The sequence below is a fragment of the Athalia rosae genome, chromosome 6 (assembly GCF_917208135.1).
Source record: "Athalia rosae chromosome 6, iyAthRosa1.1, whole genome shotgun sequence".
Lineage (NCBI taxonomy): Eukaryota > Metazoa > Arthropoda > Insecta > Hymenoptera > Athaliidae > Athalia > Athalia rosae.
The window spans coordinates 11,065,220-11,082,660 of NC_064031.1; the positions used below are offsets into that span (position 1 = coordinate 11,065,220).

The 17,441-nt window shown below is 44.7% G+C and overlaps 1 long non-coding RNA gene across 1 annotated transcript in view; it reads right to left on the minus strand.

Moving 5' to 3' along the window:
• LOC125501367 overlaps nucleotides 1–13,191 on the minus strand; it is a 40,016-nt gene extending 26,825 nt beyond the window's left edge. The window contains exons 1-3 of the long non-coding RNA XR_007278915.1: nucleotides 12,613–13,191; nucleotides 7,688–7,793; nucleotides 159–329 (exon numbers count right to left, since the gene is read on the minus strand). This is a non-coding gene — a long non-coding RNA (uncharacterized LOC125501367). The remainder of the gene's footprint in view (nucleotides 1–158; nucleotides 330–7,687; nucleotides 7,794–12,612) is intronic.
• Between the last annotated feature and the right edge of the window lie 4,250 nt (nucleotides 13,192–17,441).

Here is a 17,441-nt window from a genome sequence, read left to right on the forward strand (position 1 = left end):
ATTCAAGCAAACGCTGAGAAATACGAAAGCTTATCAAGAACTCTCGACTTATACCAACCAACCACCCCGAGTCCACACTATAGGTACATCTCCGCTTTCGCCTTCACCCTCCGGACCCTCCACCTACCCCATAAAAGATAATGGGAACAAATCTTTACCGTTTTCTCTGTACCTCACCGAGCCCTGGCCTCACGCCCCACCCCCTTCGCCATTCGATGCTCTGTAATTCCCTGCGCCAACGTTTATAGGCTGCTGCGGAAATCTCTAATCGTAATCGCGAGCCTCGAACCTTCTTTTGGACTACGAGAATGCCGCCGCCGCCGCTGCTGCTGCTGGTAATAAATAAATAAATAAAGCAATGCTCGCGATTAGCGAAGAAAATAAAACGTTAGAGAACAACTCTCCAGACTATATTCGTTTTAATTTAGAAGAAAAAAAAAAAAAAAAAAAAAATTTCATGCTCAGACACTTTTGGGAAAAAATTTCTCGCGCAAATGGAGATCTTAAGAAAACTCTTTTTCCCACTCCGATATGTATACCCTCACCCCTTTTTTACGCACCGTTTTTTTTTTTTTTTCTTCTACCCTTTACTTTTCTCCTTTTTCGAAAGAAAGTTAAGTTCATGAGTCAGGTTTATTATACGAAGGGGGAGAGAAAAAAAAACTAGGGCGCACAGTTTTGTTGGCTAGAAAATTGCCTTCAATCTTCCGCCCTTTTAACGGTTGTAATCGTCAGGCGTCGCCCTATATCCTCACGCTTTGTATGAAATATTCTTTCTTCCCGATCTTGAAACACCTTATCCGTGCATATATATGTACACAGTCGAGTGTCGTCCTACTCGTGTACAGGGTGTACGAAAATGACATGTCACCGCGCTTCGCCGCCTGATTCTTTAGCTCGATAACAGGTGAAGATCCACGAAAATTGAGAGCCTCGAAATTAACCCACTTAAAGAAATTCTAGTGTGGAGGAACCTTATTACTTTCTTGTTTAAACGTTTTTTTATTTTATTTTAGATTTCGGGAAATTTTGAAACCGAATTTCCATAAAATTAAGATCGATCTCACGGCCATGAATTTTCACAGTCAATCCCTCACCGATCTTGGACTGGAATATGTATAAGCTGGAATAACGGTGACGCGTTATTATCATACACCCCGTATATCTTAGGCGTATCTTCTATTCTGCGATACACGTCATATTCAAGGGTTCCCTAAATCATCGAGGCGTTGTTAAGTGAGTGAAAATTAAAGGTGTAAGAATATAAGGTTGAAGGGGACGAAGGTTGAAGAGGGTGTGGCGAGTGCAACTGGGAAGAGTGTAAAATGGATATGAAAAGGAGATATGTAGCGGAGTGAAAATATTCGGGGAGTAATATTATAAAGGACGCAGACGTGGGGAGGGGGGGTGGGTGGTACGATTGGAGAGCACGAAATAGAAATTGAAGAAAAGACGAATCGAAGTAGGGAATGAATGAATGACTGTAAGGGAGAAAGAGAGAGTAGCGAACGCCTGGAAATCCCATCGTATTATAAATTGTTTTTTCATTACCAAAAAAAAAAAAAAAACGAACGAGAAAGAGGAAAAACGCGGTAGATAATAAAAAAGGGGATCGGGTGAAAAGGAAAATGGTATAGCTATAACGCGTATACTCTGCGTGCCACTCAAATCGACCTTCCACCCAGCCCTAACTATACCTAAGAGAGTAAATAAATTCGCGAAAATTGTAAAAATCACCCCTACAGCTACCCCCGCTGGTCATAATCACCCCCCGCGTACTTTCCGACGTGAAATAAAACCGAAATCGATCGCGAACAAACGAGATACGAAAATCGGAATATCGTTTGAAATACCTTGAATTCGAACTAATCGAAATATGAATCACGTGTGGTTTCATCGTTCACGGGTATAGGGGTGAGCGCGGCAAGAATGTTTCGTTGCTCAGAAGGGGGTTTCGTTCTGAGAAAAAGAGCTGCTCCCGTGGAGTTTATCTCTGAGAGAAGATTTTAAATGGGATTTAGAGGAGCATTAAACTGAAATAAAGAGGGCAGAAAATCTGTGAGTAGTAGCTGCTATAGTTTACCCTATATCCGTTCGTGTTGGCCACGTATAGTACGGCTGCTAGAGATATCCACGTGGCTATTAATTTAAGCAATAGCTCGGAACCCGCCGTACCACCGGTTATTTCTGTTCCGTTTAAATACCATTATTACTAATTTTCTTCGCACTGTCGCTCAGCCACCCTCGCACCCCCTAAATTCACCTCCGGGTGTTACAAGTTTCACTCTTCTCGTTACAATTCGGCTCGGCGGTTATTGATATATTTATCTATGGTCATTAGCGGTTAATGAGGTACAATTTAACACCGTCAACCCCGAGAGTCGGTTGAATTCGCCGTCTGAACTGTTCCAATTAATTCCATGTATCTCCGTAAGGGCTTGTTTTAACCGGAAACGACGCGGGTGGTTCGCGACGAAATCACCTCCGCGTACAGTTTGAACTTTGGCAATAATTGCGGGAACGATTGCTTCGCAAGAAACGAGATGCGGTGGTAAAAGTTCAAGGTATCGATCGGTCCGGTTTCGCGCGATAGAATCGACCAATCCAGTTCGAGAGATATTGAGTCTGCAGGGACGACGCTGTGGAGAAAACCGCTAATGGCAACGGAGAGGGGAGAGAGACTCATTGACAAGTTGCCGTAACGTTCCGTCCAGTGATCAACTGCAGATACCAGATTCCGATATTGAAAAGGCGATCTCCAATTGAAATTGCGGAAAAATCGATTTCCCGTGTAAAACTTTTATTGCCCGATGAAACTGTGCAAGGACTCCTATTTTACGGGCTTCGTTACTCGCTCGGCGGGAGGCTGACGCGATTCCTCTAGTACAAAAGCGATCGCGACACAAACCCACGAATTTCCCAGACGAGATAAGTCAGACGGAGAATTTTGCGCCCGACGCTTTTTCCCCCAAACCCCTCGAGATGCTTGATCATTAGCAGCCTTTTCGTCGTTGCGCGTTTCAAAATTTGATTTATTTCACAATTCCAGAACGTCTCACGCGCGCTTTTCACTTCTGCCGCCCGTTTATTTCGCAACGTTCGCCGAGAAGACGTCTTTGTATTTCGGTCTCGGGCACCGCCCCGCCTTTTTCTCATTCGCCAACTCTTAAGCGCCATACCGTGATGAGTTAGCCCCGAGTAACCGAAATACCAAACAACCCCAAAACCAGGTCCTTAATAAGTTTTTCCGGTGTGAAGCTAAGTCAATCAGAAGTTGCCTTGGAAACATTGTGTTAATTAGAAAAGTTTCGACGAAAAGTCCAGCTCCGTACCCGACGCTTTTCTTACCCCCTCACCCCCCACCCCCCCACCGCCCGGCCGCCCACCTTTCTTTCCCCACTTCAACCCCCCGGGATCTTTTCTCGGTATCGGTCTCTTTGACAGACGCTTACGGTTCCATTAGATGAATAATTACTGATCAACTCGCGAGGGTACATGAGGAGGACGTAGCGCGGGCTTTGTCTTATTTCACCCCCCTCGCTATATTTGCGTCACCATGGCGAAACCGTATCCTTGAAATCTGAAGGCAGATAAACCGATTTGTAGACTGTGCAAAGGTTTTGTCTGAACTCGATAACATCACAGGGTACGAAATCGTCTGGAGGTGGTGCGACGGCGGTACGGATATACGCGTCTTCAATCTCATCTTGTTCGGCGCGCAGTTTGCCTAGAGGGCCATTAGAGAAAGAGGTTGGAATATATGTATTGGTGGAACCGGAGTAAAATGTGAGGGATGCGAGAAGTCTGCGTGTGTACGAGGCGCGGCGTTGTGGAAATTCGAGGCAAAAATTCGACTCTTCTTTTCTCGTGGAAACGAACGTAGGAGAGAGCGGCGTGGAGAGAGAGGGCGCGCGGGCGAGGGCATAACTTTTGAAAAATTGACAATTGATAAACGCGAGAGACTCGCATCTTGAATCTCTCTGCCTTGCCAGCCTTTACGTCGAGTTGTACTGCTCTAGAATTTATCGGCAATAGGTGAGTGAGAAATACAATTTCCTGAACGTTGGAAAATCTACGAAACTCAATTCTACTCCAGAGGCTACGCAGCGGCATCAACCACCCCCCACCCCCCACCACCCCCTCTCACCTTTCCCACCTCTCACCTCAAGTCCATATCGCGGCTTCCGTCCTTTACTTGTACACGTACAATGGTGCTACGGTCGTTCCCGTCGCCCTTCTTCGATGCTTCGCGAGTCGTTCGCTCTAAGAAAACACAATTGAACGCCCCTTTTATTAAGAACTCAGTCGGAGGAACGGGAACGACCTACCGGCTTGGCTTCGCCTCATCCCCCCGCCGCGCCGTTTCGTCGTTCTATCTGTAAACCGTTGTTGCATCGGCGCCTATCCAACTCTATAGATTACGTTCGTAGCTTTCAGCGGTACGGTTTCACCAGCCCAGACATTGTTATTACAAACGTCTAGTTCGTCTCGATCCTTTTCCCCCTATTTTTTTTTTTATACTCCTTGTTAAATTGCTGAGCGGAAATGACGTCACTTCGTCAACGAGTATCACGTAGCTTATACAAGCTCCGCGCTAGCACGCTGAATAACTGCGAAAGCTTCGCCTCGGCTTCGCAATTTTACACAACGATAAATCGCCTGATTATAGAAATACCATATTTTTCTTCGCAAATGTCATTTCGCAAAAAAAACAAAAAAAAAAAACATTTCAGGACAATTGCATCCACCGCACCGTTAGTTGGTTATCTCGAGATAATTCATCGAACTGTGACGATTCGTTGTTATATGTATATGTATGTACGTACGTATGTACGTAGATAAGGGTGTGTAACGTGGCGATAAGATCCGTGGTAAGGTACGGCGCGATATTCGCCCTCGCGAATATTGACTCTGTTCGTTGTGCTTTAATGCCACTTACCACCTAAAGCTTAATACGGGTGTAGCTTTAAGCGGGTAATTAAAGGACCTACGCGTCGTTGGATGTCCTAAGGTCTCGTTAGCAGCTCGACATTGGACACTGTGGAATCGTTTGCCGCCGAAACCAGTAACGGGCTCAAAGTTTTAGGAGGAAACTGGGGGAACGCGGTTCCGCCAGTCGATACTGTACAGCTGCTTATGAGATCGCGGGATACTTGAGCTCCGAAGCAGCTACCGATCGACTCAACTTATCCACCCAAATTCTCCACTCGTGACGCCGCGATCCTTCCGTTGTACGGGAAAGATCCAATCGGAAATTTTTCAATTAACAAATCGAGGTGAACAATACAGTATTTCAAGGTACGAGGGGTTCCATTCTGAAACGTTGACAAGGATATCTCGATGGAAAAAAATTCGTAAGTCAATTCGACCGACGGATTCGTGTTCCTGGCTTCGAAATACGTTGCCAAAGTGTCATACGATCGATTTTGATAATACTTCATTTCGGGCCCAGTAATTAGATTGACAAAGAGAAAACAAAAAAAAACTCTCAACATGTATGCGTAACACATAATGATGTGGAATCGAAAAATTGGGGGACGAAAATTCAAACGACGAACGAAACCAAATGTGGCGCGCGTGCAAATGCTTTTTCTATAAAAGAGACATGATCGTTACGATAGGCGGTAAATCCCACCGGCTCAGAATCAACCCTACGTGGTTCGGAACTTCGAGCCAGAGCCTCGAAACACGCGATTGTTGGATTTCGTGTTTGTTAATTCCATCACTACACGCTGAATTTCACACGGTGATTCGAATTCCACTTTCACATTGTCTCGCGATATCGTTCGCCGCGAATAAGAGAGACGGATAAATTTTCCGTCGACCGGTTCCGGTTTGTTTCCAAAATGCTCGATTTGCTGAAATCTTGTCTCGTGAACCGCCGCAACTCGAGAATTTCCAGATCTGGTACAGAGCGTGTTTTATTCGGTGAAGAATGCGAATAAGAAGTACAGACGTCAAAATCTCGTTTACTATGGTGAAAATTTTTATTCACCTAGTACGTATGCCAATCGAAGGTGGGGTATTCGATGCATCCGATATTAAGAACTTGTTGAATTTTTCTGTGTGAAATATGAGAAATAGATTTTCAATCTACTTTCCGATACACTTTATATACATAGGGGAGACCGGGGCAAGTTGGAGACGTTAAGCTTCAAGTGCGGTTTTTTAATCGATTGTAAGCGAATTTCAAAATCTGTTGGTATTTTTCAAAAGTATGAGATGTTAGCTATTAAAAAAAAAATTGACATTGAATTCGATCATTCACAAACTATGTAATTTCCATTTTTCCGAAATTCTGCAAATTCGTCAACTTGCCCCGACCACGGGGCAAGATGGCGAACCTATCGGGGCAAGTTGACGAATATTAGATTTTGGTTTAATGGGCCTAAAAAAATACTTTTTTCGTCAAAATATACTTCAGTTTATTCAAATCCATAAAAGATATGAAAATACAAATACGCATAGTTTATGTAGTTTAGCTTAGATATACACTTAACACTGGTCGCAAACGAACTGAGCTGCTCCTTCGACATCAGAACATGCCAACATTGAATCGTGAATAAATTTATTCATTTATTTATTTATCAATTTATTCAATGAGCTGCACAATCGTATGTAGCCTAAATATCAATTAACTAAACAACATGCAAAGATCTCGATAAGGACGATCCGTCAACTTGCCCCCACCATCTTGCCCCATTTGCCACTATTTGCAAAAAAAGAACCCCACAAAAAGTACATTGGTGAAAATTCGGAGATTCTATGATCTCTAGGATCTATATGCGTATAGAAATAAAGTATTAATTCACAAGTCCGATCTTGCTTATCTGTAGTTGCATACAACTATTTTCTTGAGCTCCAGATATTACTTCGCACACGTCTGAAACCACAATGCCTCCGTAAAAAAGCCGGATGACCTTGCCACGCTAGCTACATCGCAAATATTATTGCGTAGAAGAGTGTTTAACACTTTTTGATAACTTACCCGGCGCTATCTGTCAAAATATTCTAAAAACAATCAATTCGTCATCTTGCCCCAGCCTCCAACTTGCCCCGGTCTCCCCTATATACCGTCTCCGTTGCGCCCGCAGCGATTCTTCCGTACAAATATATACCGTACTTGCTTCCTGCTCTACTTTTTATTCATTTAGTCATTCCTTTTCGCCGAGAGAAAACGAGAACGATGAATAAGTAAATCATAAGATAAAAAACGAATGATCAATAAACGAACGTTTCATTTTCCTGTGTGCTCAAAGTGCTCCGCAGCTTAGTCAGCGAGACCCAGAATTTTGATCGAACGAATGTTCGTCGCTTTTCCGTTTGAGCGGCGCTCGATTCTCACGACATAAGTCCGCGATAATTTCCTTTTTTTTTTCTTCTCCATCGCTTCTCTCTATACTTTTTCCATGAAACAATCGCTGTTCGGAATTCATTGACCGTCGGTGTACACCTTTATATCTCATCGGTATTTTCTATTTTCGCGGAGCTTCGGGAAACTTTTTCTCGTTTCATTTCCAAATGAATCGGTCGCCGTGTTGCCGGTCGTTGATAAACGCAAGCTCTCACATCGCTGACACGCACCAGTCTTTACGACCGATACACGAATCCTCGAATCCATCGAGAAAACCGCTTTCTCCCAATCCTATTATACCTCTCCAAATATTTTAGAAATGAATAAACATACCGTTCGCTCGTTGACGTAAGCCGTGTGCAGCGTCCGTCTTCGAAACGTCGTCACCCCTGCGCACCCCTGAAGGTCCCAACGCCCTCACCGTCGCAGGAAGTGCCACCTTAAGGAAACCTAAATTTTTATTATCAATCAATATAAATCGCATCAATATTGGGGTGGAAGTTCAGCGGGTCCGATGGTTAATGGGGAGAGAAACGGTGTCCTTTCGCCGAAGTGGCTAGCTTATTGTGTATTTTTCTTTCCTTTTATTCTGTTTTTCGTACGAACAGAGTTTTGGGTTGAAACGCATCGGGCTAAAGAGCCTCCGAGTGAGGTTCTCGAGTCCGTCAATGAGGCGTTTCGGAACTTGGGAGCCCAGCGGCGACGGAGCGCAAGGGTCTTGTTATTTTGTATTAAGTGACATGTTGACAAATTGAGACGCTGGAAGAATGGCAAGCAGCTACCGAATTCCCGTTGAGTAGTAAAACCGGGGGAACGAACGTGGCCGGAAGGGAAGGTAACCGCTTTTACGCCCCCGCCCTTGCGTCTTCCTCGACTTCGACTTACCGTACCGGCGTTGCCATCCCCCTTGAGGTGTAGAGGAAGTATCCCGGCGCCGCTCCCGACTCTCCCCACATTATCGTACAGCGTCGTGTATATGTATACGCGTGTTGGTTTCGTTAGTTCTGAGGTGTGTACGAATTAATGAGAAATCCCCCAAACCCTCAACCTTCTTCATCCATTACCGCAATGCCTTTCCGTTCCAATCTAACCCCCTGCCATTTATTCCTTCGCATGTACCTATACTCCGTTCGGCTTCTCCGCAGGCCCGCGAATACATTTTTTTCTTCTATCTCAACGCCCGCTGACGGGGCGCAACGGAGTAATTTTGTCAGATTTACACCCCGTATAGTCGTAGACGGAAACTTCGTCAAACTCTAGGCTTAGATACTAAAAAACTAGCACTGACGTTGAATTATATCCTCCGAGAAGGGGGGATATTAATTTATTATACTTGAAGATTTTCTTCTTTTTTCTTTTTTAATTCAATTTTTTTCCGGGGCTAATTAAACGGGCGACTCAATTGCGCCGGGTTAATTGAGATTTCTGAAAGTTAATGCGGAGCGGGTTAGGTCCTTCCGGATAAATGCAGGATAGCCTTGTGCTATGTATATGGGATACACGTCGGGATCCCGAAGAGATTGAACAAAAGGAAGAAGAGCTGAGGCTCTGATTGAAAAATTTAGGTCGGAGGTATAAAGGATTTGATCATGCAAAAAGAGATTCTCGTCACAGTGGGATGAAAGTACTGGACGATGGTTCTTGTCAAGGTAGGTACTGATTGAGAGAAGGGTAAAAAGCTGACCCTGTCATTGGCAAGTTCCACCTTTCCCGATAGCTTCTAATCTATAAAGTACCGGCAGAGACGGCTCGACCTTTGAACCGACGCGGGGGCAATCGGAAAACGTCACCACCGTTAGCCCTAAATCAGTCCATCACTTAGCCCTTCGGCAGGCAGCGTAATTTTTTTGATTTTATTTTATTTTTTTTTCTTCTTCATCTCCGCCTCGGAAAAAGTGACCCTTTGTCCCCGCGAGCCTCAGAGTTAATTCCTCTCTCTCTCATTCATCCGGTGAAATATTTTTAAAATACCGCGATTAATCAAATTATAAAATTCCCTGGAAACGACGTAAGAGATGCCTGCGGGAACCTTCGATCTTATTTCACAACGCGTCGGTTGCTGGAGATTTTTTTTTTTTTTTTTTTTCTTTTTTTCTCCTCATCGACGCGCACCGCGCACCGCGTTTAAATCGTTACTGTGTCACCCAGATGTAATTCTGACTTGGAAATCAATTTGAGAATCGATTCCCGCGACGACTGATAGGTTTGAGTTTTTTTTTTTTTTTTTTCTCTCCAAAGTTTCAAGGCTGACGTCAGCGAAACCTCGATTTTATCGTTTCCGGTTCCCGCCACGCGTTGCAGATTTTTAAACTCGTTTATCGTTCGAATGATCCGGTGTTAAAACGTTACGCGAGATTCTCGCTTATATTTTCAAAAATCACGAGCGCCATAAGTCGACACGATATGCTCGTGAATATTTTCGTTCCTTCTTGTACTGAAACATGCATCACGGGAATACGTTTACGTGTTTCCAAAAGGCCGCGGAGCGGAAATCGTGGGAAAAATGTTTGTTCGCCCAGGAATTGTTTTCCTTTCGAAACACAAACTGCGTAAAGTTCGAGGTTGGTATCGTAACAACTTTTCGTATGCTCAAGAAGCGGCGGCCCACTCTTCGGTGTTTTCGGAGGAAAATTGTCGATTTTATCAAAGTCAAATATATTCACCGGTAAAATCGATTCACCGCCTTTAATCGGGGATGCTAAAATATGAAAAAAAGCTCATATCGCGTTTGATAATCCATAAATCAAGTTATCCCGTGCCTTTTTGTTCTTTCTCGCTATCCAATAAAGTCCAGATCGCGCGGGCAATGCCGTCAATGGGAACGGGGGTGGGTCGGATCGCCGCGAAAAGGAATATGAGGAATATCGGGAGGAAGGGTTTTTAGGCCGCGAACGGGGAACACCGCGGTGACGAGCATAAATCGCTAACTTGACTGCGTATAAACATCGCTTAAGAAGCCCCAGAATTACCATAACGCCGACTTAACGTAATACCCATACTCGGAGGGTAGGTACGTACGTACCCATACATCGATATGGTAAGTACTAGATACCCCACACTTCTGTGTGCGCCAACGAAAAGCTATAAGCCGAGGAGAAAAGTGGGAAGAAACCTTTGGCAGCAACTGGCTCGAAACTTATTCGCATTTATACATACGTACACCCATCACCGAGTATCAGGGAACAGATGCTGCCGTTGGAAAATACAAAGTCCTGCACCAGAGACCGGTGATTGAGTTTCCCTTAGTTTTAACGTCCCCAATGTCCCCAGTTCCCCTGTCGGCTGTACATAGAAATTCGCTAGCGAGTCAAACGGAATTTTGAATTTTCCTACCATTTTTTTTTTTTTTTTGGTTGCACCGTAGATATATGAAACGTTGCACCGTTCATGAATACCTTTCCGTATTTCGGGATCCCACCTCTCCCGATATTTTTGTAAAAGAAAATAGAGATAAAAAAGGGGATTTTCTTCAATCAGAAGAGACAAATCTTCATTCTTGGATATCGTTGGCGTATACCTATACGGACGTTGTATTTTATGGTCGGAATCTTACGGTGCACGTAGAAATCCTATCGGTCAATTCGGATGTTGTTTGACATTTGTCGTACTCCTCGTAGGTCGAAAATGTCGGATATATACATTCGCGATATATGGGGTCGTCAGAAATTTGTTATCCCAGTAGAAACCGCGTCCGAGGTTCTAGGAAAAAGATCATTTTCAAGCGGTCGGGTTCAACCATAGGTTGACCCTTTGACCGGAGTCGTTCGCGAGACCCCGAGGATCGTTGTAGAGAGAGAGAGACGGAGAGAAGAAAGAAAGAAAAAGGATAAAAAATACCGTAAAAAATCAAAAGAGGTAAAAGTTTGCGGCTCCAGCGCCGATACGATCCTTTTTTCGAGGACTGACGTATAACGTCACTTTACATTGCCCATAATATGATCCTTTCTCGCAGGGATTTTCTTTACCTTTTTCCCCGCTATTGTTATTATTATTTATTTGATTTTCTTCGCCTTTTCCCATTTTATCGTTGAAAAAAGTAGAAGGGGAAAAAAAAAAAAAAAAAAAATTATTCAATGGGAACGGAATCTGCATAGATTTTTGTAAAACTTTCCCGAAGTCAGACGGAGAAAAGTCCATTTCGGAAGTTGGCCTAACTCGCAATACAATAACGGGGCAGACGTTCAGGTTTCCAGCGATTTTATAACCAGTGTAAAGTTCCCCGGGTACCGCGAAATCTTTCGGGTTGGATTCTATCACCGGCGCAGTCATAGCGGTGTGAAAAGTTAGCCCAACGGTTTTAAATCACTTTCCTTTCTCGAGGAAACGCGACGCGACCCGCGCACCCCGCATCCCGTACCCACTTCCTCCTCCCCAGCCGACATAAATATTCATGTCTTATAAGATCACGTCAATTATGAATATGGATGTTCCTACAAATTAGTGGTATTCTTAAAACTTCAACTTGCACAAGCTTGTAATATACATAGGACGTACGTCCGCCCCGTAAGAAACTAACTTTGAAACTCAACCTCCGGAGTTCTTTCAGTTTAGAACAACGACGGCGCAAACGGGTGACTGACCGATATACGGAAAAACTCGACGAGGACTTGAACTAATTTGCCACCATCCGAAATACTCGGATCGAATTTGTTTCTACATCAAGTGTGAAAATTTGTCTCGTTATGCGTTGTAACACGCTGCTCGCCCTCCCAAGGTTAAAGAGAGTACGTGCGATACGATAGAGAAGGATGGTGAGAAAATACAGAATTAAGAGACCAGAAATACAGCGAAGTTAAACACGTCGTACGTCGCATTATTGCGAAAAATAATACTCACCATTGGACTAAATTAAAGTGAATCTAAAATATTTAATATTACTCAAATCTTATAAGCCAATATACGGGGATAACGTGTGGACACTGGTTACTGCGTACGTCTGATTAACGTAAACACAACGTGCGCAGCGTACGGAGCGGTCACCTATCCCTGTACGGGTCAAAACAAAGGCTCTGCGGAGCAGAAAAATGGAGTCACGAATTAACACGGTTTACTCGAAATTATCATAATTCAAAAATCCATTCGAGTGGCCTTACTAAAATTCGACCAAATACGCAATAAAATCCGAAAAACTCACCGAAATCCGGAATAAAAAATCCACAACGGCTGAGGCTTTTTTGGTCCAACAACCGCCATACTCGATACGATAGACTGCGTAGGGAGTTAATTCGTGGCTCGACGAAGAAGAAAGTAAGCCTTACCTTATAGGAAGAAGAATGCGGTCACAGAAGCACACAAATTTTTAAATGCAAGAAGCGATAGGGGAATTAAAAATAGAAAGAAACACAGAATGAAGCTAACAATAAGTTGAAGAAATACTGGGGGGGGGGGGGGAGGAATAAGAAAAGAACAGCACTAGACGACAGGCGAACCGGAGCCACTCGGATCGCGCAGTCGGATCGACGGTCGAGCACAGAAGAGACGGAATTTCGATAAATCCTCGGACTGATCAATATTCGGTGGGGCGACGCCGGGCTCCTGATTGGTTATTATTTGTCGCCAGCGTCGTCCGTCGTACGATTCGTACAGCTCCGATTCTCTTCCTGCGACGTCACATTTGGGACGGTATTTCGATCGCGGATCCGCCTGACAATAAAATCTCTTCGATCGAAGGGTTTTCCGCCGGGCACGCGGCAACTAACGACAAGTCAAACCCCTTCCGAAGCTTTCGTTTTACTCACCCTGTAGATATTACTCTGAGTTGAATTCGATTTAATTTTTTATTCTTTTCGTTAGCTTTTCTTTTTCACAATTTTTCTTTCACCTTATTATCTGGCACGTTTACGAAACTCGGGTGTACGGAAAATTTTTCCACCTTCGAAACAAAGATGCATCAGCGTTTCGCTGCAGCTGCGATTGCAGAGTCCGGCATTACGAGCACTCAGTATATATATATATATATGTATAACGGAGCTGCCGTGTCTGATACCCAGCTCTGCAAATATCTGTAGGGAGGGAGATAAAGCGACATAGACTCCGTTTCTGAGAAGCTTCCCCCAACGAGCTTTTGAAGAGAAAGGACATAATGAGGCGCATTTTGTATCGGATTATTATAAAAACTAAATACAACTGAAATGGCGCAAAGAGCAAAGGGATTCTTACTGGTTCAAAAGTGCGGAATTGAGTCGAAAATGGGTCGATACAAACTGACCTGAACTTGCATCGATATGTTTGGAGATTGAATAGTCTGCTTTGAAATTGAGCCATGATCTCTACTTTCGCTTATGCAGGGTGAATGTTTCGGAAGTTCCTTGTGGTTTTTCGCCCAGTTAACCCCCTGCACCGCCCTAGTCGGCTAGCCGGTGATCTACGGCCAAATTTTGGGAGGGGTTAAAATCGCTGGCTGATAACACACGCGTCCTGCGTTCGAATAAATAACCCCGATTGTGAAATTCCTCAGGATTTTCGAGGAGGCGTTCCTCAGCCCCACGAAGCTCCGTCTCCTCGGATCACTTTCACCCGATTTCGCTATTCGAAAAAGACCATCAGAATTGGCGGGGTCGCAAACTCGAGTTGGACATATCCGATTAAAATCGAGTGACTATGAGATCAGGGGTGTTTCAAAGCGTAGCTGTAGATAAAGGCGTATATAGTGCGAAGGAGAGATGAGATAATATCCGTCGAGTGCCAACGCTTGGATGTTGGCGGAATGGCGCACGGTACAATTTCCGTGAAATACAATGCGGGTCAAGAAGCAGACTGCCTGTGCATCCGCGCTACACAATCCAGCTTGCGAATTGCTGCTCCCATCAGCCCTCACCCCCCGACCCCCCGACCCCCCTATCGCACAACGGCTATACTTCACCCTTTTGACAAACGCTGCGGCTGTGCAATATGAAGTTACATTGTACGCGATTGATTGGCCCTCGATTTTGCGAACATCGCGGCACCGGCGGAATTTCTCGAAAAGCAATAACATCATGCCCCCCCGAACATCGACGACTTGAACAAACGTTGCCATTTTTATTCGGCTACTTTTTTTTTTCTTTTTAATAAATAATTCATCTGGTTCTTTTGATATTCTCGTTCAGTTTACGAGGCTTTTCTATTTTTCGTCTGACAATGAGGGAAAATTATTTGGATACCGAGCCTCGCTGACGTGTCATCGCCGGAGAGGATTTCACGTTTTCACTCTCGAAACCGTCGCGAAATCCCGAAACTTCCCTAACCCGGAATATCTCGTTTGTTATTTATCGTTATTCAAGAGAAATTATTTCCTGTCAAGGTTCGATTTCCGGCTGCGTCTTAAAAGAGTTTTTGTGAGTCAGGTTAAGCTCAGACAAGACAAACAGCCGGACTTTCGATACGTCGTTCGTGTGCAGAAGTCCGGTTTAAGATCGATAATCGGATATTCACGCTACAGTAAAAGTTAAGGTAAAAAAATTCTTCGAATCCGATTCGGGCAATTTTTCGGAATCATTCGCCAATCCTACAAATCGGTGTCCCTCAACTTCTTCACGATTTCGAAAACTCGGTCAGCGTTTTCAGCGAGCCAAAAATTATAAGACAGTCTCACTTGGTGATTTTTCGCTTTCCCGGGATGGGCGTGATTCGTCAATTTTCAAACGTTGAGGGAAAGTAGGGAGAAATATCCGATCGCCGTGACGGGACCCATAAGCATTTTTGGTATCCGGACACCGTGTCACTGTCAACGATATAAAGTAGTAGAGCAAGACCGAAGGGAGGAGTAAAAGAAAATAGAAGCAGCAGCGACATACGTTGCTGGAACAACCCGTAGAATCGCAAACCCTCCACCGTGCATCACCGCAGATATTTCAGACATAAGCTTTACCCTTTCTCCTCGTGTCGCAGGGCTTTAGGGAATTGGACAACGAATTCCATCCGTACCCCGTTCGTACTATTGGGAAAGATTTCATTGGAAAGAAAATGAAACGATGGATTTCGAATGGGTGTTTCGTCATCGTTGTGTTTCTCGTACACGGAACGCTCCCTCAGTTCACCACGCATTTATAATCCAATTAGATAATTGGAGGAGAATCGGACGCGAGGTCTTCGAAAGGAGGAAACGAATACGTCGAACGTCAAGAGAAAAGGGAAGCGAAGAGGAGAGGAAAAAAAGAGAGAAAAAAAAAAAAAAAGAAAAGCACAACAGGAAGAAGAGTCCCGGGTAAGGGAAGGAGAAAGAATTCGGTAATGGTATTGCGCGACAGTGAACAGAAACAGTTTGAATTATTGAGATGGGGACGATAAGGGCATGGAATCGGAACGAGGACGGAGAAGCGAGATGTACCGGGCGGTTTTGGTAGCCCCAAGCAAAACCAATTTTCGCAAGCGAGCTTTCACATTTACATTTAACCGAAGTATCTGCTTCTGCGGAAATAAAGCTACGCCAGCGGAAGTTTGCCCCGCGGTTAGCGGATATGCGGTTACGAACGGTGGTTGATAGGACGTAGGATCTCTGGATATCCGTACGTACGTACGTTCGTACGTACGTAGAAACAAAATCTTTCAACGAAAATAGACGACGCGTCATTGCTGCAGCAAACACCGTTCGATAAACGATAAACCCCGGGGGCCGTATAGCCAACCGCGTCTCGATTAAGTTCACATAATTTCCCCGGGAACATTCTTAAGCCGACAGATCGAATTACCGTTGCCCCCGGCTAAATTTACCATTTCCTCAAGTTGCCGAACAACTTTACCGTAATTCGATCCTCGCGTAGACGTATTCGAAAACTCACGAACGAGACACTTTTCCTCTGAATAATTTTCATCTAACGTCCTGCAATGATTCCGATGAGCGAAAAACAACCTGATTCTTCGCGCGGATATTACTTTTGTTACAAAAAAAAAAAAAAAAAAAAGAAAAGAAAAATAGTTCGGGCGTCCGTCGAGAGCGCCGGGGCAAACGATTTGACCCGCGAGCGCGTTAAGCGACACGTTTGAAAGGGTGGAGTTGAATTACGAGCGCAGCGTCTGATCTTCGAGGTCAAAAGTCGTTCTCGTTCCACCGTTAGAAGCTCGGCTTTCTTTACCCCTTTCATATCCTCCCCCTCGCCGCCGGTTCTCCCCCTCCCCCCCCTATATATCCGAGTGACTTGCAGCTGCAAGAGTTCGGACGTGAGGTACAGAGGTGAACCCGAAACACGTATCGTTTCGATTTCGCGAGATTTGTGCTACTCGATTTTGCAAACAGAAATAAGGGAATAACGAAATAAGGGTCGCGAACGAGACTCGACTGCTGAATTTCAGCCTGACCTTTATCGTTTACGCGAAGTTGCCGACCCTCCGGTGGAAGAGGGGGGTGGGGGGAGGGGGCGAAAACCGACGGGGGGTTCCGCATAAATATAACCTGCAACGATGTGCGTATCGCGTGTGCCGAATCCTATACAGCTTTCGCGTATAGATCACACGTGCGCTTACGTTCGTAGATTTTTTTCCATAGAGCCGTGAAGCCGCGAAACCCCGAACCCTGCATACTCGACGTTGTGAGATGCGGTGAATTCGCACGGATGCGAAAGCACCCACGGCGCGAACTTTTCGCTCTTGAGACAAGGATTTATTCTCAAATCGAAATCGAGCATCGTATATACCCGCCGCTCTCCGACTCTGACAAAGGCTTCGTTTTTCAGTCACGCCGCCGAAAACCCAATATGCCAACGTCGCGCAGTTCTAGCTCTGGATATCGTTGCTGCAGGAAAACGGAAAACTGCTTTTAAGGCTGCCAAAGCCACGTGCCCGTTGCCAATGTCGTTGTAAGAGTCGGAGGTACTTGCTCCCTCGGATCACTCTTAAACCGCGTTACTACCCTCCGGTACAAGAGTATAAAAATCGAGCTTTCCCTTCCGCCGTCGGCCGCACAATGTCCCCTTCAACGATTCATCGACTCTCGCCCCCTAATTCTGTTCTCCATATTTTTCGGCGTATTGTTTTTTTGCCTTTTTGCGTTGAAATTTCGAGATTTTTCAGTTTCACCCGTTTCCGATTTACCCCTCGCGTTTGAAAATTTATTTTTCCACGTACATAAAACGGAATTTTCCGTACATTCATTCGGCACATCGTCGCTTAG